This window comes from Balaenoptera acutorostrata, chromosome 8, assembly GCF_949987535.1.
Source record: "Balaenoptera acutorostrata chromosome 8, mBalAcu1.1, whole genome shotgun sequence".
Classification (NCBI taxonomy): Eukaryota; Metazoa; Chordata; class Mammalia; order Artiodactyla; family Balaenopteridae; genus Balaenoptera; species Balaenoptera acutorostrata.
The window spans coordinates 11,287,813-11,315,777 of record NC_080071.1 but is presented as its reverse complement, the minus strand read 5'-3'; the positions used below and the strand labels follow the sequence as shown (position 1 = coordinate 11,315,777).

The 27,965-nt window shown below is 34.0% G+C and overlaps 1 protein-coding gene across 10 annotated transcripts in view; it reads right to left on the bottom strand.

Annotated features, from left to right (window-relative positions):
* The window catches only part of MBD5 (methyl-CpG binding domain protein 5), a 405,271-nt gene that overhangs the window by 170,896 nt on the left and 206,410 nt on the right, over window positions 1-27,965 (bottom strand). The window contains exon 1 of one of the 10 annotated variants that reach the window (XM_057551291.1): window positions 10,221-10,354. The exons of the other annotated variants lie outside the window; for them this stretch is intronic. The gene's annotated coding sequence lies outside the window, so the exon portion shown is untranslated. Of the gene's footprint in view, window positions 1-10,220; window positions 10,355-27,965 lie in introns of those variants that run through there. 10 annotated transcript variants of the gene reach the window in all.

The window sequence follows — 27,965 nt, the reverse complement described above, 5'->3', positions numbered from 1 at the left end:
TGCCGGGCAGCGGCTAGGCCCGTGAGCCACAGCTACTGAGCCTGCGCGTCTGGAGCCTGTGCTCCGCAACAGGAGAGGCCGCGACAGTGAGAGGCCCACGCACCGCGATGAAGAGTGGTCCCCGCTTGCCACAACTGGAGAAAGCCCTCACACAGAAACGAAGACCCAACACAGCCAAAAATAAATAAATAAATTTATAAAAAAAAAAAAAACTACCTAGAAACAAATGACAATGAAAACACAATGACCCAAAACCTACGGGATGCAGCAAAAGAAGTTCTAAGAGGGAAGTTTAAAGCAATACAATCCTACCTTAAGAAACAAGAAACATCTCAAATAAACAACCTAATCTTACACCTAAAGCAATTAGAGAAAGAAGAACAAACAAAACCCAAAGTTAGCAGAAGGAAAGAAATCATAAAGATCAGATCAGAAATAAATGAAAAAGAAATTAAGAAAACAATAGCAAAGATCAATAAAACTAACAGCTGGTTCTTTGAGAAGATAAACAAAATTGATAAACCTTATGCCAGACTCATCAGCAAAAAAAGGGAGAGGACAAATCAATAAAATTAGAAATGAAAAAGGAGAAGTTACAACTGACACCACAGAAATACAAAGCATCAAAAGAGACTACTATAAGCAACTATATGCCAATAAAATGGACAACCTGGAAGAAATGGACAAATTCTTAGAAATGCACAACATTCCGAGACTGAAGCAGGAAGAAATAGAAAATATGAACAGATCAATCACAAGCACTGAAATTGAAACTGAGATTAAAAATCTTCCAATAAACAAAAGCCCAGGACCATATGGCTTCACAGGCGAATTCTATCAAACATTTAGAGAAGAGCTAACACCTATCCTTCTCAAACTCTTCCAAAATATAGCAGAGGAGGAACACTCCCGAACTCATTCTATGAGGCCACCATCACCCTGATACCAAAACCAGACAAAGATGTCACAAAGAAAGAAAACTACTGGCCAATATCACTGATGAACATAGATGCAAAAATCCTCAACAAAATACTAGCAAACAGAATCCAACAGCACATTAAAAGGATCATACACCATGATCAAGTGGGGTTTATCCCAGGAATGCAAGGATACTTCAATATACACAAATCAATCAATGTGATACACCATATTAACAAATTGAAGGAGAAAAAACATACGATCATCTCAAAAGATGCAGAGAAAGCTTTTGACAAAATTCAACACCGATTTATGATAAAAACCCTCCAGAAAGTAGGCATAGAGGGAACTTACCTCAACATGATAAAGGCCATATATGACAAACCCACAGCCAACATCGTCCTCAATGGTGAAAAACTGAAACCATTTCCTCTAAGAGCAGGAACAAGACAAGGTTGCCCACTCTCACCACTATTATTCAACATAGTTTTGGAAGTCTTAGCCACAGTAATCAGAGAAGAAAAAGAAATAAAAGGAATCCAAATCGGAAAAGAAGAAGTAAAGCTGTCACTGTCTGTAGATGACATAGAGAATCCTAAAGATGCTACCAGAAAACTACTAGAGCTAAACAATGAATATGTTAAAGTAGCAGGATACAAAATTAATGCACAGAAATCCCTTGCATTCCTATACATTAATGATGAAAAATCTGAAAGTGTAATTAAGAAAACACTCCCATTTACCATTACAACAAAAAGAATAAAACACCTAGGAATAAACCTACCTAAGGAGACAAAAGACCTGTATGCAGTAAATTATAAGACACTGATGAAAGAAATTAAAGATGATACAAATAGATGGAGAGATATACCATGTTCTTGGATTGGAAGAATCAACACTGTGAAAATGACTCTACTACTCAAAGCAATCTACAGATTCAGTGCAATCCCTATCAAATTACCAATGGCAGTTTTCACAGAACTAGAACAAAAAATTTCACAATGTATATGGAAACACAAAAGACCCCGAATAGCCAAAGCAATCTTGAGAAAGAAAAACGGAGTTGGAGGAATCAAGCTCCCAGACTTCAGACTATACCACAAAGTTACAGTAATCAAGACAGCATGGCACTGGCACAAAAACAGGAATATAGATCAATGCAACAGGATGGAAAGCCCAGAGATAAACCCACGCACATATGGTCACCTTATCTTTGATAAAGAAGGCAAGAATATACAGTGGAGAAAACACAGCCTCTTCAATAAGTGGTGCTGGGAAAATTGCACAGCTACATGTAAAAGAATGAAATTAGAACACTCCCTAACACCATACACAAAAACAAACTCAAAATGGGTTAAAGACCTAAATGTAAGGCCAGAAACTATAAAACTCTTAGAGGAAAATATAGGCAGAACACTCTATGACATAAATCACAGCAAGAGCCTTTTTGACCCAGCTCCTAGAGCAATGGAAATAAAAACAAAAATAAACAAATGGGACCTAATGAAACTTAAAAGCTTCTGCACAGCAAAGGAAACCATAAACAAGACCAAAAGACAACCCTCAGAATGGGAGAAAATATTTGCAAATGAAGCAACTGACAAAGGATTAATCTCCAAAATTTACAAGTAGCTCATGCAGCTCAATATCAAAAAAACAAACAACCCAATCCAAAAATGGGCAAAAGACCTAAATAGACATTTCTGCAAAGAAGATATACAGATTGCCAACAAACACATGAAAGGGTGCTCCACATTATTAATCATTAGAGAAATGTAAATCAAAACTACAATGAGATATCATCTCACACCGGTCAGAATGGCCAGCATCAAAAAATCTACAAACAATAAATGCTGGAGAGGGTGTGGAGAAAAGGGAACCCTCTTGCACTGTTGGTGGGAATGTAAATTGATACAGCCACTATGGAGAACAGTATGGAGGTGTCTTAAAAAACTAAAAATAGAACTATACCATACGACCCAGCAATCCCACTACTGGGCATATACACTGAGAAAACCATAATTCAAAAAGAGTCATGTACCAAAATGTTCACTGCAGCTCTATTTACAATAGCCAGGACATGGAAGTAGCCTAAGTGGCCATCGACACATGAATGGATAAAGAAGATGTGGCACATATATACAATGGAATATTACTCAGACATAAAAAGAAACGAAATTGAGTTATTTGTAGTGAGGTGGATGGACCTGGAGTCTGTCATACAGAGTGAAGTAAGTCAGAAAGAGAAAAACAAATACCGTACACTAACACATACATACGGAATTTAAAATTTAAAAAAAAAATGGTCATGAAGAACCTAGGGGCATGATGGGAACAAAGACGCAGACCTACTAGAGAATGGATTTGAGGACACAGGGAGGGGGAGGGGTAAGCTGGGACAAAGTGAGAGAGTGGCATCGACATATATACACTACCAAATGTAAAACTGATAGCTAGTGGGAAGTAGCCGCATAGCACAGGGAGATCAGCTCGGTGCTTTGTGACCACCTAGAGGGGTGGGATAGGGAGGGTAGGAGGGAGGGAGACGCAAGAGGGAAGTGATATGGGAACATATGTATATGTATAACTGATTCACTTTGTTATAAAGCAGAAACTAACACACCATTGTAAAGCAATTACACTCCAATAAAGATGTAAAAAAAATAAAAAATAAAAAAAGAGTGTAGGGTGTTAGGTGAACATGTGATTAAAGCTCACCTAAATAGAAAAGAGGTGTGCAATGTCTGGAAGATTCAAATCAATGAGAAGTTATATGGTAAGTCAGCTCATCAGCTCACGGATCGAAATGCAGAAGAAGTATGATCGTAATTCTGATCATAACTTTGCTGTATCATTTCTCAGCAACTAAGGTATTTTAAAGATACAATATGTATCTTTAGAAGTCAAATGACATGGATATGGAATAATCTATCAGGTGAAAAAAAGGCAAGAATCATTTGGAAAGTGATAAAAAGCAATGAAAGTTTTCCAAGATGCTAAGAAAATACGTTCATTTATTAGGAAGAAAAGAAATTTCTATGTTAAGTAGTCCAACCATTAAATCAAATGTCAGATTTCATGTTTGTAAGAACAAATAGTTTAAGCATGATAACTATATTTTTTTTGCTGAAATATTACTGCTAAATACTCTATGGAAACCTAAAAATACTGGTAATAAAAACAAGTGTTTGCTGATATGAAAACTTGTTGCAACTTTAACTAAATTATATAGTATTCTGAAGAGGATGTAGGAAAAAAATAAGGGAAGTAGTCATATACAGAAATGTAGTGAATTAGAGTGCACGCCCCAATGAACAGTGGCAGTGCAATAATATGGGTAACTGTGGCCAGATAGTCTGATTATTCAAGAGAAACCAGAGATTTGGATTTTAATGCAAAATCTCCCCATTTTGAAAGATTATGTGATAAAGATGATACAAGCCTGCTGGCTGAATCTGGCCTATAGGTCAGTTGTTTGCAAACCAAATATGAAGGAATGCTTTTTTGGTTATCTATGGCTGATTTACATTTTTACTGCAGAAAGGAAATGTTTCAAACACTTTAGTCCAATTTTCTCATGTCAATCCTATTAATACCATTCTTTTTTTAAAGTAAATTTACAAATGAAAATATAAAATTGTAATATCGTTTTATCCATTTCTAAATGTTTTGACACTGGTTAGGAGGCAGAAGAGAAAAGAGAAGATATATGTGCATCTGAACTTGGCAATATTTAGTGAAGAACCGTTACCATCTCAAAGATACACAACTGCAATCCAGACTACTTTTTCTGCTTTCCTTTAGTTTTCTCTTAGTTATTCAGAAAGACAGAGTGCTGAAAACTGAGCTGTCTATTTGTTTCAGGAGCAGATGGGAAAAGTAGCTACTTTCAAATGTGATTAAAATGTGAGGCCTCCATTTAGTATTTATTTTTCTTTTTAAGCTTCAGATTTTAGGCTTAAGCAACTTTAATCAAGAGAAGAAGAACCAGACAGCTGCTGCAGCCTTAGTCCACTGCTTATGTCTCTGCCCGGAGAATGCTATAACAACAAACAATCACAGCAAACAATCAACTCTATCTTTTGTCAAAGCTATGAGAAAAACTCATTCACATATTGTTGGGGGGAGACCAGTGAAGGTGTAAAAGCTTCATCGTGGAGAGCAACTAGCCATTTTATTTTATTTATTAAAATAAAAATGTACTTACTATTTTGTATCCTGATTATGGTGGTTGTGACACAAATCTACATATGTGTGAAAATTTATAGTATGGGACATCAAAAAGAGAAAAGAAAAAAGTCAGTTTCACTGTATGATACTAAGAAAACAAAGCAAGTGAGCATAGCACGTGGGCATCAGGGTTGTAGACATTTTCAGGTTGATAATCATAGTATCCTAAAATTGTCAGCAATGCTGACAATTCCCATCCATTATCTCATCTAATTTCATAATCACCCCATTAAGACAGAGCCTGGTCTCCAATTTTTGCAGAGGAGTACACCAAGGCTCCGTGAGAGGGGAAATGACTTGCCCAAACCCGCATGGCCAGGGAGTAAAGAGCCTGGACCAAATCCAGGCTGTCTACACAACTCCAACAGGCTCCATCCCCGATGCCTCTACTCTCTGTTGTTTTGCGGTGGTTGAAACAATAAACTTATTTTTAAAAGAATGCACTTATTCTTTCACCCTGGAAATCCTACTTTGGAAATTTATCCTATAGATACCCTACACATGTACAAAGTAACAATATTCACATTTTTTTTAAACTGTAGCAATGGTTATATCAGCAAAAGACTGAATACAACTCAAATGTTCCTCTATGAAGGGCTAACTAAATGAACTGTGGCAAGTACTTCCAATGGAATACCATGAATGGTATTCTAAACAAGAATGAAGAAGCTCCCGATGTATTAATATGAAAACAAAAACAAAATAAAACTCCAAGATAAACTGTTCAGTAAAAAAAGCAAAGCACAAAACAGTATATGTAGTATGCTACCATTTGTGTAAGAAAGGTAAGAATCTTTCTGTCTATGTTGTTGTGTTTGTGTGTATAAGCAGATACCAGAAGGATACATAAGAAACCAGTAATAGCTTTGACCAGAAGGGGGTGATGGTGGGAGCAGATGGGAACAGGATTGAAAGTAAGATTCTCAGTGAATACTTTTTCATACTGCTTTGTTTTGTGAACCATACGTGGAAAGTTAAGAAGACAGTTAAGAAAGGGGTTAAAAGGAGCTGAGTGGAACTACAAGTTTACGTGCTAACCTTTTACTGGGCTTCCAGGAACTGAAATTTTAGTTTAATGTTTATCCTGCTCTGGTAACGACAAAGCATGTTCCACTTAGAGTAGTGTCTGCTACATTTGAGTCTGGAGAAGGAAGGGAAAAAGCTGTATTGGAGATTTAGGTGGGGAACACATTTCTTGTGACTTAAAATAGAGCCATTGGGACATCCCTGGTGGTGCAGTGGTTAAGAATCTGCCTGCCAATGCAGGGGACACGGGTTCGAGCCCTGGTCTGGGAAGATCCCATGTGCTGCAGAGCAACTAGGCCCGTGCGCCACAGCTACTGAGCCTGCACTCTAGAGCCCATGAGTCACAACTACTGAGCCTGTGTGCCACAACTACTGAAGCCCGTGCACCTAGAGCCCGTGTTCTGCAACAAGAGAAGCCACCACAATGAGAAGCCCACATACCGTAACGAAGAGTAGCCCCTGCTCACCTCAACTAGAGGAAGCCCACGCACAACAACGAAGACCCAATGCAGCCAAAAAAAAAAAAAAAAAAAAAAAAAATAGAGCCATCAGCTAAGGATAAACAGCTCACTTCTTAAGAGTTTGGCATAGTCCACTAAAGGTATGTAGTAATTTTATACAAATAGGGAAGGAAATGCCTGCTCAGCTGACTCCAGAACTAAAATTAGGATTCCTTTATTGCTCTTCCAAATTGCTAAGAACTAAATATTGTATGCTGTGTTTGAAAGAGCAAAGGATTCTAAAACTTTGGTCTCAGCAGTTAAACTGTCAAATATAAACACTAGATAATGTATATCACTGCCATCCCCTAACAATCATTCTTCATAGACTCCTCTCTCAGAGTTTATCCTTATTACAAAAGTACAGGATGGATTGCAAATGAAACAAACTTTACAGGCTCAGGGTAACCTGCTTTCCATATGAACTCCATAAAGCCACTGTAATGAAGGCAAGCAATCACAGCTTATATTTCTACAGTGATTTACAGTTTACAGATTGCATTCTCATAACTTATTTAACCTTTACAAACACTCTGGTATGTGGGTATTATTACCTCTGTTTAAGAAATTAAGAAACTGAGGTTCAGAGAGGTGATGTTGTTGGATAAAATCCCACCTCCAGGGACTGGCAGAGTCCAGATGTGTACCCAGATCTTCTGATTCTGAGCTCAAATGATTTTCTATTATCGCACAGTTATATATAATTATCAATGCCTGTCATAAATACACACCTGATTAGTTTAGATATAACTAGTGACAGTTATATCTGATGAGCCGACTAAGTCTTAAAGTCAGTCTGTAAGGAAAAAATATCCAGTAGTCAAAATTACCTTTGAAGATAATTTAAATCACCCATAAGGTATAAACATAATATGGGGGGTTAACAATCTTGGTAATACTTAATTTCAAAGTATAAATCAATATATCACATTTACTAGGGTATATACCTAAATATAATTTTATACGTGTGTTATTTACATATATTTCACAAAAGAGAACGGCTCTAGGTGATTTATACAATTTAATGTGCATATCATGAACTTCATTGTAAAAATAATAGCTAACATTCATTGAGAGCTTACTACAAGTCATATATTATACTGATGCTTTATATATTACCATATTTAACCCTTTACATGTCTATGAGGTAGATACAAACTCATAAATACAGACGAAGAAACAAAAGTCTTCAAAAGGTTGAGTCACACAGGGAGTGAATACCAACTGCCATGATTTGAACCCATTCACTTTGAGTCTAGAAATTATGACCCTAGAATATGAATTGGTGTTCATATTCTTGTTCTGGTGTACCAAATCTATGGCACTAAATAAGGCAGCAGAATGAATCTTATATATATATCAAAGATGAAGGGTTTGACAAAGATTCATATCCTAACTTCCAAATTCTTACATAAAAACTATATTGATAGGACTTCTGGTCAAGATGGCAGTGGGAGTACACATTTTAGACACTTCTCTGTTTCAGATACTTAGTAATAACTGATAAGACAAAATATTAAAAAATATAATTGTATAAAAATAAAAATTGACATGTAACAGAACACAAAATAGTAAGCAAGGTTGACAGCATATACTTGTTTGGTTCCAGGTTTGGTAGCAGTCAGAGGCACCAGGGGTTGGATACTTCATGGGGGTGGGTATAAAAATAACTACCCGGCAAAAGACTTAAGCCAGTCTCAGTGCATGATACCTATACTGAGGAATGACTCCCCAAACTATGAAAAGAGGCTGAAAAAAGTTCTTAGAACTAAATGTTATAAAAACCCAGGAGTCCAGAGGACACTAAGTCTACTTCCTAAAACACAGGCCAAGCCACATACTGACTCAGTGATAAAGCAGAAAAAGACAGAGACAGAGAAAAAAGTTTCCCTTCAATATGAACTTGCAAAATAATTTCCAAAGTACATGAAGCAAATTAAAGCCAAGAAAAAAAGTCAACAACCTCAACAATTAGGAGAGTATGTATGCCTTCTTTGGAGAAATGTCTATTTAGGTCGTCTGCCCATTTTTTGATTGGGTTGTTTGCTTTTTTGATATTGAGCTGAATGAGCTGTTTGTAAATTTTGGAGATTAATCCCCTGTCGGTCGCATCGTTTGCAAATATTTTCTCCCATTCTGTGGATTGTCTTTTTGCTTTGTTTATGGTTTCCTTTGCTGTGCAAAAGCTTTTGAGTTTAATTAGGTTCCATTTGTTTATTTTTGTTTTTATTTTCATTACTCTAGGAGGTGGATCAAAAAAGATCTTGCTGTGATTTATGTCAAAGAATGTTCTGCCTATGTTTTCCTCTAAGAGTTTTATAGTGTCTGGCCTTACATTTAGGTCTTTAACCCATTTTGAGTTTATATTTGTGTATGGTGTTAGGGAGTCTTCTAATTTCATTCATTTTTAAAAAATATTTATTTATTTTATTCCTTTATTTTCCTAATTTTTTTCTTTTATTTTTTTTTGGCTGCACCGGGTCTTAACTGTGGCACACGGGATCTTTGCTGAGGCATGTGGGATCTTTTCGTTACGGCATGTGGTCTGCTAGGGTTTCTCTCTAGGTGTAGTGCTTGGGCTTCTCTCGAGTTGTGGCATGTGGGTTTTCTTTCTCGAGTTGTGGCGCGCAGGGCTCCAGGGTGTGTGGGCTCTGTAGTTGTGGCGTGCAGGCTCCAGACTGCATGGGTTCTATAGTTTGCAGAATGCGGGCTGTCTCGTTGAGGTGCGTGAGCTCAATAGTTGTGGGGTGTGGGCTTAGTTGCCCTGAAGCATGTGGGATCTTAGTTCCCCAACCAGGGATCGAACCCGTTTCCCCTGCCTTGGAAGGATTCTTTACCACTGGACCACCTAATTTCATTCTTTTACATGTAGCTGTCCAGTTTTCCCAACATCACTTACTGAAGAGACCGTCTTTTCTCCATTGTAGTCTTGCTTCCTTTGTCATACATTAATTGACCATAAGTGTGTGGGCTTATTTCTGGGCTTTCTATTCTGTTCCATTGTTCTATATTTCTGTTTTTGTGCCAGTAGCACACTGTTTTGATTATTGTAGTTTTGTAGTACAGTCTTAAGTCAGGGAGCCCGATTCCTCCAGCTCCATAGATATTTCTCCAAAGAAGACACACAGATGGCTGACAGGCACATGAAAAGATGCTCAACACTGCTAATTATTAGAGAAATGCAAATCAAAACTACAATGAGATATCACCTCACACCAGTCAGAATGGCCATCATCAAAAAGTCTACAAACAATAAATGCTGGAGAGGGTGTGTAGAAAAGGGAACCCTCCTACACTGTTGGTGGGAATGTAAATTGGTAGAGCCACTATGCAGAACAGTATGGAGATTCCTTAAAAAACAAAATAGAGCTACCATATGATCCAGCAATTCCACTCCTGGGCATATATCCGGACAAAACACATGCACCTCAGTGTCCACTGCAGAGCTGTTTACAATAGCCAAGACACGGAAGCAACCAAAATGTCCATTGACAGATGAATGGATAAAGAAGATGTGTTACATATATACAAATGAATATTACTCACCCATTAAAAAGAATGAAATAATGCCATCTGCAGCAACATGGATGGACCTGGAGATTATCATACTAAGTGAAGTAAGTCAGACAGAGAAAGACAAATATCATATGATATCGCTTATATGCAGAGTCTAAAAGAAAATGATACAAATGAACTTATTTAGAAAACAGAAACAGACTCAGAGACTTCGAAGACAAACTTATGGTTACAAAGGGGAAAGGTGGGGTGGAGAGGGATAAATTGGGAGTTTGGGATTGACATATACACACTACTATATTTAAAATAGATAACCAACAAGGACCTACTGTATAGCACAGGGAACTCTACTTAATATTCTGGAATAAACTAAATGGGAAAAGAATTTGGAAAAGAATAATGTATGTATATGTATAACTGAATCACTTTGCTGTACACCTGAAACTAACACAACATTGTAAATCAACTATAGTCCAATACAAAATAAAAATTTAAAAAGAGTATGTAAAGTTAAAAAAAGAAAAAAAGTATGCAAGAACAAATATATACATGGAGGAATCAGAAAACATCTTAAAAATAAGAGTTTAAAATTCAAAAAGAAATACTGAATAAACAACACCTATAAAAATAAAAAGAAAATACAAAACAAAATCAAAAGAAAAGACAAGAGTAGATGTTTATGGAAAAATACAACAAAAATTCTTGGAGATGAAAATATGTTAGTTGAAAAAGAAAATCCTAGCATACAGTAGAAATTCTAGACTGGATATAGTAGAAAAGACAGTAAACTGGAAAACAGGATTGAGGAATTCAGAAAGAGTGAGATACAGAGATACAGAGAGGTGAAAATTGTGAAACAGCTACTAACAGTCATGGAGAAAACAGGCTTTAACATATATCAAAACAGATATTTCAGAAATAGAATATAAAAGGCATGGCAGATAAGCAATGTTTAGACATGTGTCTGAGATATTTCTGGTACTAAATATCAATGTGATATCTAAGATCAAAAGCATCATCACCATTAAATCTACAGAAAGATACATGAAAATAAATCCACACCTCAACCCCCACATAGAGCGAATGTAAAAATCAAGGTGGATAAGAAAATCTTAATACTGTTAGAGAGAAACAAGATTAGCTGTAAAGTAATAATAATTAAATAGCAGACTTCTTATTGTATCCAAAGATCCTGGAAGATATTAGAGGAATATCTTCAAAGTATTGAGGGAAAAACAACTACAACCTAAACATTTAAAACTACCTACCATTAAGTAGTAAGGCCAAAATAAAGGTATTTCTAGGCCTATAAGATCTAGTTTACCTGCTAGACATGTTTGTTGAAATAGCTACTTCTTAAAGCAAGGAAAAAACTGAACATTGAGGGAAAGCATGGGACATAAGACATAACTCTGAGCACAGAAATCAAATTAATATTTTTAAAAATAAAACCAACAAAACATAAAGGTGTTATTACAATTCTAGAAAAAATTATTAAGAAAGGTGGGAGATAAACCATGCAAGGATTGCTTAGGGAGAGGATAGAATAAATGATTTTAAAATTTATGAGAAAATACGATAGTACTTATGTATATTAAAATTTATGGGTAATGATTAAAAAGATCAAAATATAAAGTTACAGCTTCCAAACCAGCAGAGGAGAAAAAAAAGCAGAAAAGAATATAAGTTCAACAGATAGCATGAAAGGAGGAAAAAAGGAAAGAAAAATTAAACAAAACCAAAATAAAATGGTAAAAATGAGCCAAATGTGTCTATGTCTACAATAAATACAAATGCATTAAATTAACTTCTTAAAAAATAATATGAGAATGGAATTAGAGAAATGAATCCAGCTTTATGATGCTCAGATGAGACACACCTAGAACCAAATGATTCAGTGGTATAAAAACAAAGAAAAATGGAAAAGATATTCCAGGCAGTACTAGTACTTCTTTTGGCTAAGAGGTAAGAATGTACAAGATTTGAACAACAGAATTAATAAGTTTTTCTAGCAGCTGTATATAGAACAGAGCACCAAAAAATAGAGAATTCCTTTCAAGTACATGAGACCATTGATGAAAAATGAGGACATAATAAACTTTAAAATAAGCCTCAATAAGTATCAAAGATTCAGAATCATATAGACCAGTAGTCTGATCATAATGAACTACTGATCCATGTAAAAATACAGATAAATTTCAAGTGTATTACATTAAGTGAAAGAAGACAAAATCAAAAGGCTACACATGGTATGATTATATTTATATGACAATCTGGAAGAGACACAACTATAGGGACAGAAAACAAACCATTGGTTTCCAAGGACTGGAGTTGAGGAGAGGGATAGACTACAAAAGGGCACAAAGGAATCCTTGTGGGTGATGGAGGTTCTATAACCTCACTATGGTGGTGGGTAAATGAATATGTACATTTACCAAAGCTCAGAACTGTACACTAAAAAGGTAATTTTACTTTGTGCAACTTATACCCTAATTAACCTGATTTCGAAACCCTGCTTAATTAATTAAAACAGTAATAAAGGTATCACTTCAGATGCATTTATTAAATTAGAAAAAGCTTAAAAATCAATCAAATGTTTCAATCAAAGAAATGAGAAAAAAAGAGTAAATATAAGTAAGAAGGGGACTTCCCTGGAGGTCCAGTGGTTAAGACTCTGCGCTTCCAATGTAGGGGGCACGGGTTTGACCCCCTGGTCAGGGAACTAAGGTTCTGAATGCCGCATGACACGGCCTTAAAAAAAAAAAAAAGGAAAGAAGAAGGAGGGAAATGATACAGATAACAATGTAAACCAATCTCTAGCCAGACTGATGAATAGAGCAAACAAAAGACATTATGAATGAGAAGGGGACACTATCACAGATAAGGTAGATACGAAAAATAACAAAATATTAAAAACTTTAGGACATATTTGCTAGTGTGGAGGAATTGAACAATTTATGCCTGTTTGCCTGTTTTTTTAATCTGACAGAATTCAAGTAAAGGGGTAGGTTTTACAAAATGCTTCATAGTGGCATACTAAAATCAAACTTTAACGATCTATATTCCTCCTGAGGTCTCACTAGGAATCTTTTCCCTATTACGCAAATCTTATGCATCTTTTCAGTCCCAAGGCTCTGCACTTTCCATAAGTTCTTCCCATTTCTCCTAGCTGCTCTCTAATTGCCTTCTCTACATGATTATTGTCGATTCAACCAGACTTTACACTCTGTATTCTCAGATGGGCTTAACAAAATGCTCTATAAATACTGTGAATAACAACTGAAAATTGTTCCTGAAGAATGATGTTGAAGAAAGGAAGACACAATTTTTTTCTGAAGTTATAGAGCCAAGAGTAAATCAACTGAGTATATTAAAACTAGAAAAAGACAAACTTTCTCTTTCCTCTTCCCTGGGTTTTAAGTTTTTGAAAGGACTAATACAAGCTTCATCAAATTCTGAACTCCTGATACTGGATACATATACAACTGCTCTTTATGATAAGAAAACAAACAAAAAAAGTCATATATATGAAAAGAAGGTGTTTGTTCTGAAGAGGCACACTAAATATTTCCCTATAAAACAGATTTATGTCAAGAAAGAGCATATCATTTCAAAAAAATCTCCTAGATGGTAACTAAAGTCAATGCATAATCCTCGACTGGAAACTGGACTGGAGAAAAAAATTACTATAATAGGACAGTACTGAAATAATTGGCAAAATTTGAATATAGACTGTATATTTATATAACAGTACTGCATCAATGTTAAATTTAAATTTTCTGATTTCAATAACTATTTTAAGTCATGCAAAAGAATGTCCCTACTTCAGGAGATATTACTGAAGTAACTATTTAGACAAAAGTCAAGGTCTGTAATTTCATCTCAAATGGTTTAGCCAAATAATGATAAGTGATTCATGGATATGACAAGACATAAACCAAATATGGCAAATGTGAAAAACATTGATCTAGGTGAAGAGTATAATGATATTAATTAAACTATTCTTCCAAATTTTCTGTAGCTTTGAGATTTTTCAAAATAAAATTTTTTTAGTCAAATAATAAAGTTAAAAAATAACAATTTTTAAAAATTAAAAATTTTTAAATTAAAAAATTTTTAAAAATTTGTTTAAAAACAAATATATAACTATCCAAGAAATACTTCAAATTAAAATAGAAAGCTTATAACTATGAAAATTATGAAATCAGTAAATATTGCTTTTAAATAAAAACATGATCACCAAATTTATAAAAAGCAATAAATGCTGCAAGCAGCAAATAGGTGAATTTAGAAGACTGTTTTAGAAGACTCTTCTCCTAGAATTCAAACTAAAAGGGAAAAGAAATAAAAAGCAAAGAGAAAGTGATTCAGAGGATATGATGGTTAATTTTATGTCAACTTGGCTGCACTCTAGTGCACAGTGGTCTGATCAAACACCAGTCTAGATATTCCTGTGAAGCTAATTTTTAGATGTAATCAACATGTAAAATCAATAGATGCTGTACTTCCCTGGTGGTCCAGTGGTTAAGAATCGCCTTCTAATGCTGGGGACGTGCGTTCAGTCTCTGGTGGGGGAACTAAGATCCCACATGCCATGGGGCAACTAACCCATGCACCACAGCTACAGGGCCCATGCACTCTAGAGCCTGCATGCCACAACTAGAGAGCCCATGCACTGCAACTACTGAGCCTGCACACTCTGGACCCCATGCGCCGCAACTAAAGAGAAGCCCGCGTGCCGCAATGAAGGATCCCATGTGCCACAACTAAGACCTGACACAGCCAAATTAATTAATTAAAAAAAAATCAATAGATGTTGAGTAAAGCAGTTAACTGGTAATGTGGGTGGGTCTCATCGAATCACTTGAAGGCATTCAGAGGAAAGACTGAGGTCCTCCAAGTAGAAATGAATTCTGTCTACAGACTGCCTTGGGATGCAAGACTGCAACATCAACTCCTGCTGGAATTTTCAGACTGAAATCTGCCTACAGATTTCAGACTTGCCTGCCAGCTGCCACAACTGCACAAACCAATTCCCTAAAATAAATCTCTTTATATACATAACCTCTTTATATATACAAATATGTATACATTCATACATATGGTATGTATACACATACATACATCCCATTGGTTCTCTGGAGAACCCGCATACAAAGGACAAATCCAGGAGGTCCAATATAATAAGAATTTGAGTGGGAGAAAAGATAGTAGATGGGGGGGGAGCAATAGTCAAATAAATAATACTAGAAATTTTCCTGAGATAAAGGAAAATATGAATTTTCACAATAAAAGAGCTTACTCAAACTTACACAAAGAAGCCTTACTCATAGAAAACCCTGATGATACATTTAAATCCAAAGAATTTAAGTAATAAAGGAAAGACAAAACCCTATATGGGTTTCAAGCAGAAAAAACATGTCATCTAAAATGAAATACATCAGATTGACACTAGACTTCTCTCATACCATATGTAATAGAAGGCAGTGGACCATAATCAATTAATTTTTAAAAGTAAAAGATTTCTGCCCAAGAATCTAAAACTAGCCTAGCTCTATCGTTCATTTTCAAAGACACAAAAGTATTTCACAGTCATGCAAGGACTCAGAAACTTACCATCCATCATAAAAACAAATGAATTTAAGAAATGCAAAATATTTAATAATGAAGAAGTATCACCAAAAAACTATTAAAGCTTTGGATTATATGCCCAAGTTAACATGGGTCTAAGCCAAAGAACGTGTTAAAATAATCATTTAACAAAATTTAAGTAATGTAAAAAAGATAACATTGATCTAAAGCTGAAAGTCAAGATTATCACAACAAAAAGTGGTATGTGTGCATGTGCACACACACTGGTGTGTGTGTTTGTGGCGAGGGTAAGAATGGGAGGAAGTAAAATGTTAAATCTCTCATTGTACATGAGGGGAACTATTACATAATTTTATTCATGACCTTGAAAGAAGAATAAAGCACTAGTAGAGTAAAAATATAATGTAAAACTTCCAAGTGGGAACTAGAATAAAGAAAGATCAAGAAAAACTCTGCAGATATAGCAAAATATAGGAAGAGAAAAAGAAAAGAGCAAACTAAAAAAAAAAAAAAAATCCAAAAAGAGATGCAAAAATCCTCAACAAAATATCAGCAAACCAAATTCAATACATTAAAAGGGTAATATACCATGATCAAGTGGAATTTATCCTAGGAATGGAAGAATGGTTCAATATCCCCAAGCCAATCAATGTGATACACCACAATAACAAACTGAAGAATAAAAATCATATGATCATCTCAATAGATGTAGAAAAAACTTCTGAAAAAATTCAATATCCATTTATGATAAAAACTCTCAACAAAGTGGGTGTTGAGGGAAATCTACCTCAACGTAGTAAAGGTCATATATGACAGCCCACAGCTAACTCCATACTCAATGGTCAAAAGCTGAAAGTATTTCCTCCAAGAGCAGGAACAAGACAAGGATACTCATCCTAGACACATTATTCAACATTCCAATAGTACTGGAAGTCCTAGTCACAGCAATCAGATAAGAAATAGAAATAATCCAAAATGGAAAGGCAGAAGTAAAACTGTCACTGTTTGCAGATGACATGATACTATACATAGAAAATCCTAAAGATGCCACCAAAAATCTACTAGAGCTAATCAATGGATTTGGTAAAGTTGAAGAATACAAAATTAATATGCACAAATCTGTTGCATTTCTATACACTAACAACAAACTATTGGAAAGAGAAATTAAGGAAATAATTCCATTTACAATTGCATCAAAAAGAATAAAACACCTAGGAATAAATCTGACTAAGGAGGTAAAAGACCTATACTTGGAAAACTGTAAGACACTGATGAAAGAAATTGAAGATGACAAAAACAGATGGGAAGATATACTGTGTTCATAGATTGGAAGGATTAATATTGTTAAAATGTCCATAACTACCCAAGGCAATCTACAGATTCAATGCAATTTCTTTAAAAATACCAATGGCATTTTTCACAGAAGAAATAATTTTAAACTTTGTATGAAAACACAAAAGACCCCGAATAGCCAAAACAGTCTTGAGAAAGAAGAACAAAACTGGATGTATCATGCTCCCTGATTTCAACTACACTACAAAGCTACAGCCATCAAAACAGTATGGTACTGGCACAATAACAGACACAAAGATAAATGGAACAAAATAGAGAGCCCAGAAATAAACCCACACACTTATGGCCAATGAATCTATGACAGAGGGAGCAAGAATATACATTAGGGAAAAGAGAGCCTCTCCAAAAAATTATAGGCAGTAAGCTCTTTGACATAAGTCTTAGTAATATTTTTTTGGGTATGTCTTCTCAGGCAAGGGGAATAAAAGCAAAAATAAACAAGCAGGAATACATCAAACTAAAAAGCTTTTGCACAGTGAAGGAAACTGTCAACAAAATGAAAAGGCCACCTAGTAAATGGAAGAATGTATTTGCAAACAATATATCTGATGAAGAGTTAATATCCAAAATATACAAAAAACTCATACCACTCAACATCAGAAAAACCAACCACCCAATTATAAAATGGGCAGAGGACCTGAACAGACATCTTTCCAAAGAAGACATACAGATGGCCAACAGGCACAGGAAAAGATGCTCACCATCACTCATCATTAGGGAAATGAAAATCAAAACCACAATGAGACATCACCTCACACCTGTTAGAATGGCTATTTTCAAAAAGACAGCAAATAAGAATTGTCGAGAATGTGGAGAAAAGGGAACTCTCATGTTCTGTTGGTGGGAATGTAAATTGGTGCAGCCACTATGAAAAATAGTATGGAGGTTCCTCAAAAAAAAACAAAAAATGGAACTACCATATTGATCCAGCAATTCCACTTTTGGTTATATATCCAAAGAAAACAAAAACACTAATCCAAAAACTGCATGCATCCCAACGTTCACTGCAGCATTATTTACAAAAGCCAAGATATGGAAGCAACCTAAGTGTCCACTGACAGATGAATGGATAAAGTATAATGGAGTATTATTTAGCCATAAAAGGAATGAAATCTTGCCATTTGCAACCACATGGATGGGCACACTTATATGTGAAATCTGAAAAACAAATGAGCAAACATAACAAAAGAGAAACAGTTATAGATACAGAGAACAATCAGGTGGTTGCCAGAGGGGAGGTGGGGGTGGTGCAGAAGAAATAGGTGAGGGAGATTAAGCAAATGTCCAGTTGCAAAATAAATCAGTCATGGGTATGAAGTGTACAGTGTGGGGAATATAATCAACAACTATGAAATATCTTTGTATGGTGACATACGGTAACTTAGACTTATTGTGGTCATTTTGTAATGTATAAGAGTATCAAATCACTATGTTGTATAACAAGAACTAACAGTGTTGTAGGTCAATGACACTTCAAAAATCAAATAAATAAAAAAACAAACTCATAGAAAAAGAAATCAGATTTGTGTTTACTAGTGGCAGAGGTAGGGGGAGGCGGAATTGGATGAAGGCAGTCAAAAGGTACAACCTCCCTGTTAAGCACTAAGGATGTAATGTACAACATGATAAACATATAATTAACACTGCTATATGTTATATATGAAAGTTGTTAAGAGAGTAAATCCTAAGAGTTCTCATCACAAAGAAAAATATTTTTTTCTTCTATTTCTTTAATTTTGTATCTATATGAGATGATAGATGTTCACCAAACTTAGTGTGATAATCATTTCATGATGTATGTAAGTCAAACCATTATGCTGTACACCTTAAACTTATTCAGTGTTGTATGTCAATTATATCTAAATAAATTGGAAGAAAAATACAGTCCAACACTGATAAGTATATGTGATGACAGTGAACTGCTCCTATTCGTAAGGGACACAGGGGAATTCAAGCACTGTCACTTCCCAGGGCACATATGAGACACATAACAAAAGAAAAAAGAGAAATGTTTTCTAAAAATAAGTGTAAAAAATAGAGAACATGGAAACAAACATATTTCTTCTCATAGTAACAGTGAGATCATTCAGTTCTTTGTCTAGAAAAATAACTCTTAGGCTGGTCTAAACAACAAAATTGATTTCTATGCTGCTTTCTATGCTATAAGAAAGCAATTCTATGCTATATAAGAAATTATATGCTGTAAGATTCACATGTTAAAAATTTCTAAGAAAAGGTTAAAATTAAAGGAAAAGATAAAGATATATCAAGCAAATACGAACAAAAAAAGGAAGAGTGGCAACATTAAAAGCACATTTGGGGAAATCAAAGCAAATACACATTCACCGACAAAGTGAATTTTAAAAAACTGATCAGAAGTGTAGATCTACAATAAGGATATATATATATTTTATGAAGTTTTATACTACAAATAACATAGCACTTAAAAAGGAAACAAAACAAAGCTATTTGAAATTCAAGGAAAACACAAAAAGATGGAAATAATTGTTTTGGGAAAACAGCTTCTCTAACACAGTCATTTACAAATCAAGCATCTAGAAGTAAATTAAAGGATTAACCAACATAATGGATGTATATAACTTTGTATATAACAGAAACACATTTTCTTCAAACATCCATGTAATGTTTATCAAAGCTGATTATATTATGTACTACATAGAAAACTTCACTGAACTCCAAAAATAAAAAAATTTATAGGCCAGCCACTAATCACAGGGCAATAAAACTGGAAACTACTGACTAAAGATAAAGAGCATAAATAATACTATCTAGAGACTAAAAATCATTCTCCAAAGAGGAAATAAAAACATAAATTGCAGATTCTATGCTTTAAAAAGAACAATAAAGGCAGTCAAAAGCTCTTAAGATGTGTTTCTGTTATGAGATGATAGGTTGAACTCATATTTCTATTTCTTCTCTCTTGAAATCTCATTAATATACTAGTAATGAAATACTTTTTTAAAGGAAAAAACATACAATAAGGAAAGAAAATGAAGGGCCATCTATCTGTAGAAAAGGGAGTTTAATAACTTTGGAAAGAATGAAAGTAGAAGGAGTGGTAAGTGATAAAGCAGAGTTTAGAAAGTAAAGTTGAGAAAAATCTTTAAAAAGTAGATTTACAAGCACAAGGAAGGATATAGTAAGTTACGAGTTACAGAGGACTGATTCTAAGGGGTTAACATTCAATTAAATCTCCGAATGAGAAAAAATAAGGACATAGAAACGAAAAAAATAATCATGGAAATAACAGAAGGTAGAATGTCAGAGACAAAAAGGATATAAGACCTCAGATTTAAGGAGACCTGTATGCAAGTACAATAGATTTTAAAAATACCTATAATTAGACATATCTTTATGAAAATTTGGACCACCAGGTAAAGAGCTCTTACAGGCTTCCAGAAGGAAGAAACAAGTCACATATCAATCATCTGATCAGCAACATTGAAAGAAATGGAGCAATACCTTAAATTTGTGAGAAGATGATTTTGAACTCAGATATCTAACAAAAGCAGTCTTCAAATATGAAAAGTCGAATAAAAAGACTTCCAGGCATGCAAGAATTTCCTATTACCCTTTCTTGGATGATTATTTGAGCTTGAGCATCTAGCAATAGAGAGGGAATCACGAAAGAGGAAAACTAGGGAATGTAAGAAATGGCAGATCCCACTCAGGAGAGTTGATTAGACACTCAGATGTTTAAGTGTCAGCCTAAAATATACTCTAGCAAATGGAAAAAAATGGAGACTGAAGGAAAGATGAGTGTCAAGGAAGAATATTGAGCAAAACTACACACAAACTTACAGTTGTACATTGGCAAAATGAAATTTAGTTATAATGTATAATGGTTGTGGGTGGAGAGAATGCAAGGAAAATCCAAGCATGTTAAGGATTTGTTTTGTTAGAATATTCTGATTACCTCTATACTTTATTAGTAAACAAAAGTTTATACATATGGGCATGGGCAAAAATGAAAACAGAATACAAAATTTCCAAACCATCAAAAGAAAAACCAAAATAAAAAAGAAAATTAGATCAGTTCAACAGAAAGCAGGAAAAAAAAAAATAAGATGAACAAATACACAAAAAAAGTAATAAGTAGAAAACTAAACAACTATGGGGTAGGAAAAAGTGTAAACTATGCAAGTATATCAATAGTCATAATGCATACTAATGAATTTTATTCCTCCATTAAGAGATAAAGACTCTGGCAAAAAAAAAAAAAAAAAAAAAAAAAAGGAAAGAAAGAAAGAGAAAGAAAGAAAAAAAGAAAACCCAGGGACATACTAATTAAAAAAGACACAGTTAAATCAATATGATGGAGATGCTGAAAATCAAAGAGTAAAAAAGATAAACCATGAAAATGCTAACAAAAGTATGCAGGTACCAGAATAAAGTTGTTAAATTGAAGACAAAATTCATTAACTGGGACAAGAAGGATATATCAATTGATAAAAGTCAAATTCTAACAAAAATACATAATAATCTTCACACTTTAGTCATACTTAGAAAAATATGTTTTCTCTCTATACACACATATATTTACTATTAACAATATATGTATGTGCATACACACACACACAAACACACATACTGTTTAATAATACAGGAGAAATAGTCATATTTACAACCATAATGGGAAACTGAATAGAGTACTCTCAGAAATCAACAATCAAGTAGTCAAAAATACATGGCAGAAAAACCAAGCTGTATCAACAGAGAATATGTATTATATTTAGATGCCCATAGAAAGTGATTATGTATTAGGTCATAAAGAAAGTTTTAATAAATTCCCCAAGTAGAAATTATGCAGACCACATTATCTAAATTAAGAAATAAAACTAAATCCACAACAAAAGAATAGTTAAAACCATATCCCCTTAGAACTTGAAGAAAAAAAAAAAAAAAGAAAAAGCATTTTCCTAAATAATGCCTGTATTAAGGAGGAAATAAAAAATAAATTGTAGACTGTTTAGAAACACAGAAGAAAATGAAGACTGTAAGATTCATTTTAATGAATCTTAAAATCTGCTTCTTAAAATTTCAGAAATTATATGCCAAATTCTAGACAAATTCTAGAATTACCAAGCATTTCAAAATTAGACTATGAAGTATGGTGAGTGGTTTCATTTCTCAGATGCTCAACACAAAAAGAAACAGGAGATACTGAAGACTGTTTTCAGAAGAAAACGTGGAGCTTTAAATCCATTTATTAAAAAAGAAATAAAGTTTGAAATATACATACCAAGCATTTAATTCAAAAAGCCAGAAAAGAACAATATAAACCTAAAGAAAAGAGGAAAAAGATAGTGATAAAAATAGACAAAAAGAAATAAAACCCCAAAAAGTTAGACTTGAACAATCATGACAAAAGCTAGCTCTTTTTAAGACCAATAAAACAGATAGCTCTAGTGCTATTTCAATAAGTTGAATGATCTTAGAGAAAGAAGAAAAGTCTTTAAATTCATTTTATGAAACTATCATACTGTGCTATAAAACATGACAATGACAAGTCAACGAGAGAAACTGAAAACCAATCTCACTTATTCTTTAATTTAGTAAATATTTCCAGAGTATCTACTCTATGCCAGGCAATGTACCAGGAACTAAGGACAAAACAGTAAATAAAAAGATAAATCCCTATTCTTCCTCCACAGAAATTTGATTTTAAAAATAAGCAAATCGAATATATGACCAAAGAGAGTTTACATGGGGAATGTGAGATATCTATGTTGGGAACTTTAATAAAATACATTATTAAGTTAATAGGTTAACCCCCCCATATGATTATTACCATAAATGACTCAAGTTATTTAATAAAGTTCACTCTCTACTTCTATTTTAAATACTCTACGTAAATTAGAAGCTGTACACTTATCAACATTACTTTGTAAGAATTAGCCAATGCAACCAAGTAAGAAAATTATGAGATACAAATATTAGAAAAGATTTGGAATTATCATTATTTGCTAATGATAAAATTATTTACATAAAAAACCCCAGTGTACCAATTAAACTAATACAATAGTTCATGAAGGTGGTCTGTTAAATATTAAATCATACAATAAAAATAAGAACAAGAAGAGTTTCATATAAATAGAAACAGTTGAAAATGTAATAGGAAAAAGAGTTCACAATAGAAACAAAAAATCATACACACTTGGTAATGGTAATAAACCTCATAGAAACTATACTATTAAAATCAGTAGGAATAGGATGGGCTCTTCTGGACAATAGGTTATTTATATTGAAAAATTAGATCCCTACCTTAAATCATATGTAAGGCAAGTTCCATGTGGATTTAAGCCCTACACATGAACCGCAGACTTAAACATTAGATTTTAAAAAATTAATGAATACTATTGTTTATCAACATATATTTTAAAAATACATAAAAACATCCCTGCATTTGAATATATTAATTTCAGAATAGTGGTTACCTCTGAAAAGGGAGGACTGGAGAAGGGATGGAAAGTGGGCTTTAGCTTTGTCAGTAACATACTATTACTTTTTTTTTAAAGTGAGAGAGAAATCAGAATTAAATGTAATTTGATTTGATGGAAAGTTACTTAATTACCCTGTAGTTTTCAGTATATTTGAAATATTTCACAGTGAAAAATAAGGTGAGAAAAATTGCAACATCTTTAATCCATCTGATCTTTATTTTGGTGTAAATTATGAGACTAGTGTATTAATTTCATTCCAAATTGCCACAACACTATTGAATAGTCCATAATTTTCGCATTTTAATTTGAAATGCCACCTGTATCATGTTGTAAATTTTTTACACTTGGGTCTATTTCTGTCTTTCTTTTTTATTTGTCTATTCTGGTATTTAGTAGAATTGTATTTAGTTATTAAAACCTTTATGTTCATTGCAGCATTATTTTAAAAAGCCAAGATATTGAAACAACCTAAGTGTCCATTGACAAATGAATGGATAAAGAATATGTAATGGACTATGTTTCAGCCATAAAAAAGAATGAAATCTTGCCATTTGTGACAACATGATGGACCTTGAGGGCATAATGCTAAGTGAAATCAGTTAGACAAAGACAAATACAATATGGTCTCACTTATATGTGGAATCTAAAAAACAAAAGAAAAAACAACAAACAAAAAATTCCCCAAGCTTATAGATACAGAGAATGGATAGGTGTTTGCCAGAGGCAGGGGGTGTGGAGATGGGCAAAACTGGTAAAGGAGTCAAAGGGTACAAACTTCCAGTTATAAAATAAATGTCATGGGGATGTAATGTAAAGCATGGTAACTAAAGTTAATACTGTATTGCATATTTCAAAGTTGCTAAGAGAGTAAATCTTAAAAGTTCTCATCACGAGAAGAAAAAAATTCTGTAACTGTGTATGGTGACAGATGTTAACTAGACTTCTGTGGTGATCATTTTGCAATATATACAAATATCAAATCATTACGTTGTATACCTGAAACTAACATAATGTGTTATGTCAATTACACCTCAATTTAAAAAAATCTTTATAATCAAGTTGAAGATATATAGACAGCCCAGCCTGCATTACTCCTCCCTCTCTTCACCACCCTTCCTCCTCTCTCAAATCAGCATTAGCCTTGTACTTCCTTTACTGTTCCTCATAGCATTCAAAGCAAATGTTAGAAGAACTGTGAAGCTTGGAACTATTTATGTCAGCTCCATGAATACAGGGATTTCTCTGTTTTGTTTTTTGCTGTATCCCAACAGCTTCCACAGAGTTTGATACAGGGTAGTCCCTGAATAAGCATATGTTCAGTAAATTCATTCATTTTCCCTAAAAAAAAAAAAAACAAAAACCCAAAACATGAAAAACCCTGATAAACTAGATTCACATTATATTTACAGAACAATGTGGAGGAGAATTTGCACCTTCTTTGTATTTAGTCAAACCAACATATATCTATTTGTTAATGTGTTTTTAAATGTCTCAACAAAGCTTTATAATTTTATAACTTTCTTCAGATAAACTGTTCAGGACATTCCTTTTCTGTTTATTCTTGGTATAATTTTTGTTATTACTGATATCCTTTTTATCTTTTTTTTTCAATATTAAGGTTATTTATTAATCACACATAATATATAACAAGCTCCAAAGACAGCTAAATGACAACAGGATTCTTTTAAAAGACTGATTATTAGTAGATAAGAGAGTTATTGATTTTTGTGAGTTTATTTTTTATCCAGCAAACTTGCTGATGTTCTTTTAATTCTACATAGATAACAGTAACATCTGCAAATAATGACATTCTGTGCTTTGCTAGCTAATCTGTATATTTCTTTTTCCTTTTTTTATTGGGTAGAACTTCTAGTATGTTGAGAAGTTGGAACAATAGGCAACCTTTTCTTTTATTCAGACTTTCAAATGGCATGCTTCTTGTTTTTGGTTTTACTTATTTAATTTCTGTAGATAACATTTATCAGGTTAAGGAATTTTCCTTCTATTCCTAATTTGCTAAGTTTTTCTTATAATTATTGTTGAATTTTATTGAGTGCTTTTTACGCATCTATTGCGATGATCATATAATTTTCCACCTTAATTTGTTTGATGTAATAGATTACATTGATAAGTTTTTTTAAAAAACTGAGCCATTCTTGAATTCCTTCCATAAAGCCTAATAGTCTGGAGATACTAACGCTCACATAAGACATTACTCACCTCAATTTGCCAATATTTTATTTAGGATTTTTGCATCATAGTGTTCATGTGAGACTGGTCTATAACTTTTCTGACTCGTCTTTGCCTGATTCTGATATTAAAATCAAAGAGAAAAGCTTTCTCACTTTTCTTGAAACCCTCCTTTCCTCCTCTACCCTAGTCCAAGCCACCAACTGGATTATCCTCTAATCCTCCCGTTTTTTCAAATATATTTAAGTATTTATTTTTTCTCTTTCCCAAGCCATTTTTCTTACCCTCAGCCTACCACCTCACACACGCTCTAAAATGTAACCTCCACAAGAATAAGGAACTTGTCTCTTCCCAGAAATTAGGCCTGTGTCAAATCTATACAGCAGGGGCTCAAAAATATGTTAAATTGAAAAAAAAAAATCCTACTTCTCATCAATCAGATTAGCAAAGACAAAAAGCTTGAAATATCCATATTGGGACTTTGGGGAAAAATGAACACACATTTATATGCATATATTCAGATAATTTTTCTGAAGAGTAATTTGAAGATAACAACCAGAAGTCTTTAAAATGTGATACCTTTTGACCAAGTAAGTGTATTTCTAGCATTTTTTCTAAAGCAATCTAATCTAATGAAAAACATTTTTTATTAAAGCATTGTTTATGATAAAAAACTGTCAACAACCTAAGTGTTCAAAGATATGTGATTTTTGAATAAATTATGATACATCTATACAATGGAACAGTATGTACTTCTAAAGCTGTCATATAAGATGTTCAGTAGAAATTGTGAAGTTGCTGGAGTTCTGGGAGAGAAATTAGAAGTAACCTATATAAAGCCAAGCTACCTTTTGGCCAGACTCATAATGCCATGTTCAGATAAAAACAAACAGAACAGCAGCATATATCCAAAAGGCACTGAAAAGTGGAAAGAGATTTTAAATCTTTACTGAACTCTCATGAAGAAGCACTAACGTAGGATTTCATTGCTAATGCATAGTAAAAGATCTTAAAATTCTCTTTTGTCCAGAGCAGCGCGGCTGCCCCAGAATCTCATCTCATACCCGCAAATATTCCTCAAACGATCTCTCCAAGCTCCACCCAATATGACATTTTCCTCCAATACGTCCTCTCCTCCAGTCTTTCTGGATTGATTATTTTCTCCTTCTAACTTCCTAGTGTAAATCAATCAAGCATTCTCAGCTTCTTTCAGTTCTCCTCCCTTCCAACATTATAAAACAGCCCAAGAATTGACCCCGAAGCTGAGCAGGCAAATAGGAAAAGATTTATTAACTTTTAAGTATTTACAATCTTTTATCCTCCCCAATGCCTTCCAAGATTTCTCCTTTTTCTTCTCCTCTCCCTCTATCTTCCCCCACCACCATTTCTCTCTCTCTCTCCTTCCCCATTCTCCCATCTCTCTCTCTCTTACACACATACCCACCACAATTTTATAGATTTGGGCCATGATATATTTTGATCTAAAAACCTCAACTGTGTCTTTAAAAATGCTTGGCAATCCTACATTTCCTTGCTCAGTCCTTTTCTCTATTTCCAGCCCAGGCCTTTCTCCTGAATTCGAGATTCAAAAATGCCTCTGCTTTTTGGATATCTTCATTTGGGTGTCTTAGAGCATTCCAAACATAAAATTTAAAGAGAATGGAAAAACTTAACAACTTTCTCTCCAAATCTTCTTCTCCCTCCTGTATTCTCCATCCCAACTATCAACTTCTCACTTAGTCAAACAAAAAGCCCTCGTGTGATCCCTGACTTTCCTATTTCCTTCATATTCCATGTTAATTAATCACCAAGTCCTGATCTTTCCAATTGTTAAAATCTCTTGAATCTGTAAACTACTGTACACATTAGCTGCCACTACCCAAGATCAGACCAGCAGCCATTCTTTCTTCTATTTCGTCTTCCTGTCTCCAAATCTGTCTCATTTCAGTTCACTGTTTTTACTACAGTCAAAACAACCTTTCTAAAATGCCAATCTCATTCTGTCACTTAACAGCCTGGGTTCTGGAGTCTGACTGCTGAGTTTTGAACCCTGGTTTAATGATCAACTAGGAGAGAGAGTGTATGCTACAGTGGTTAAGCACACAGACACTACGGTTTGTCTGCTATGGTTCAAATCCCAACATTTATGAATATGTGATCTTGGAACAATTACTTA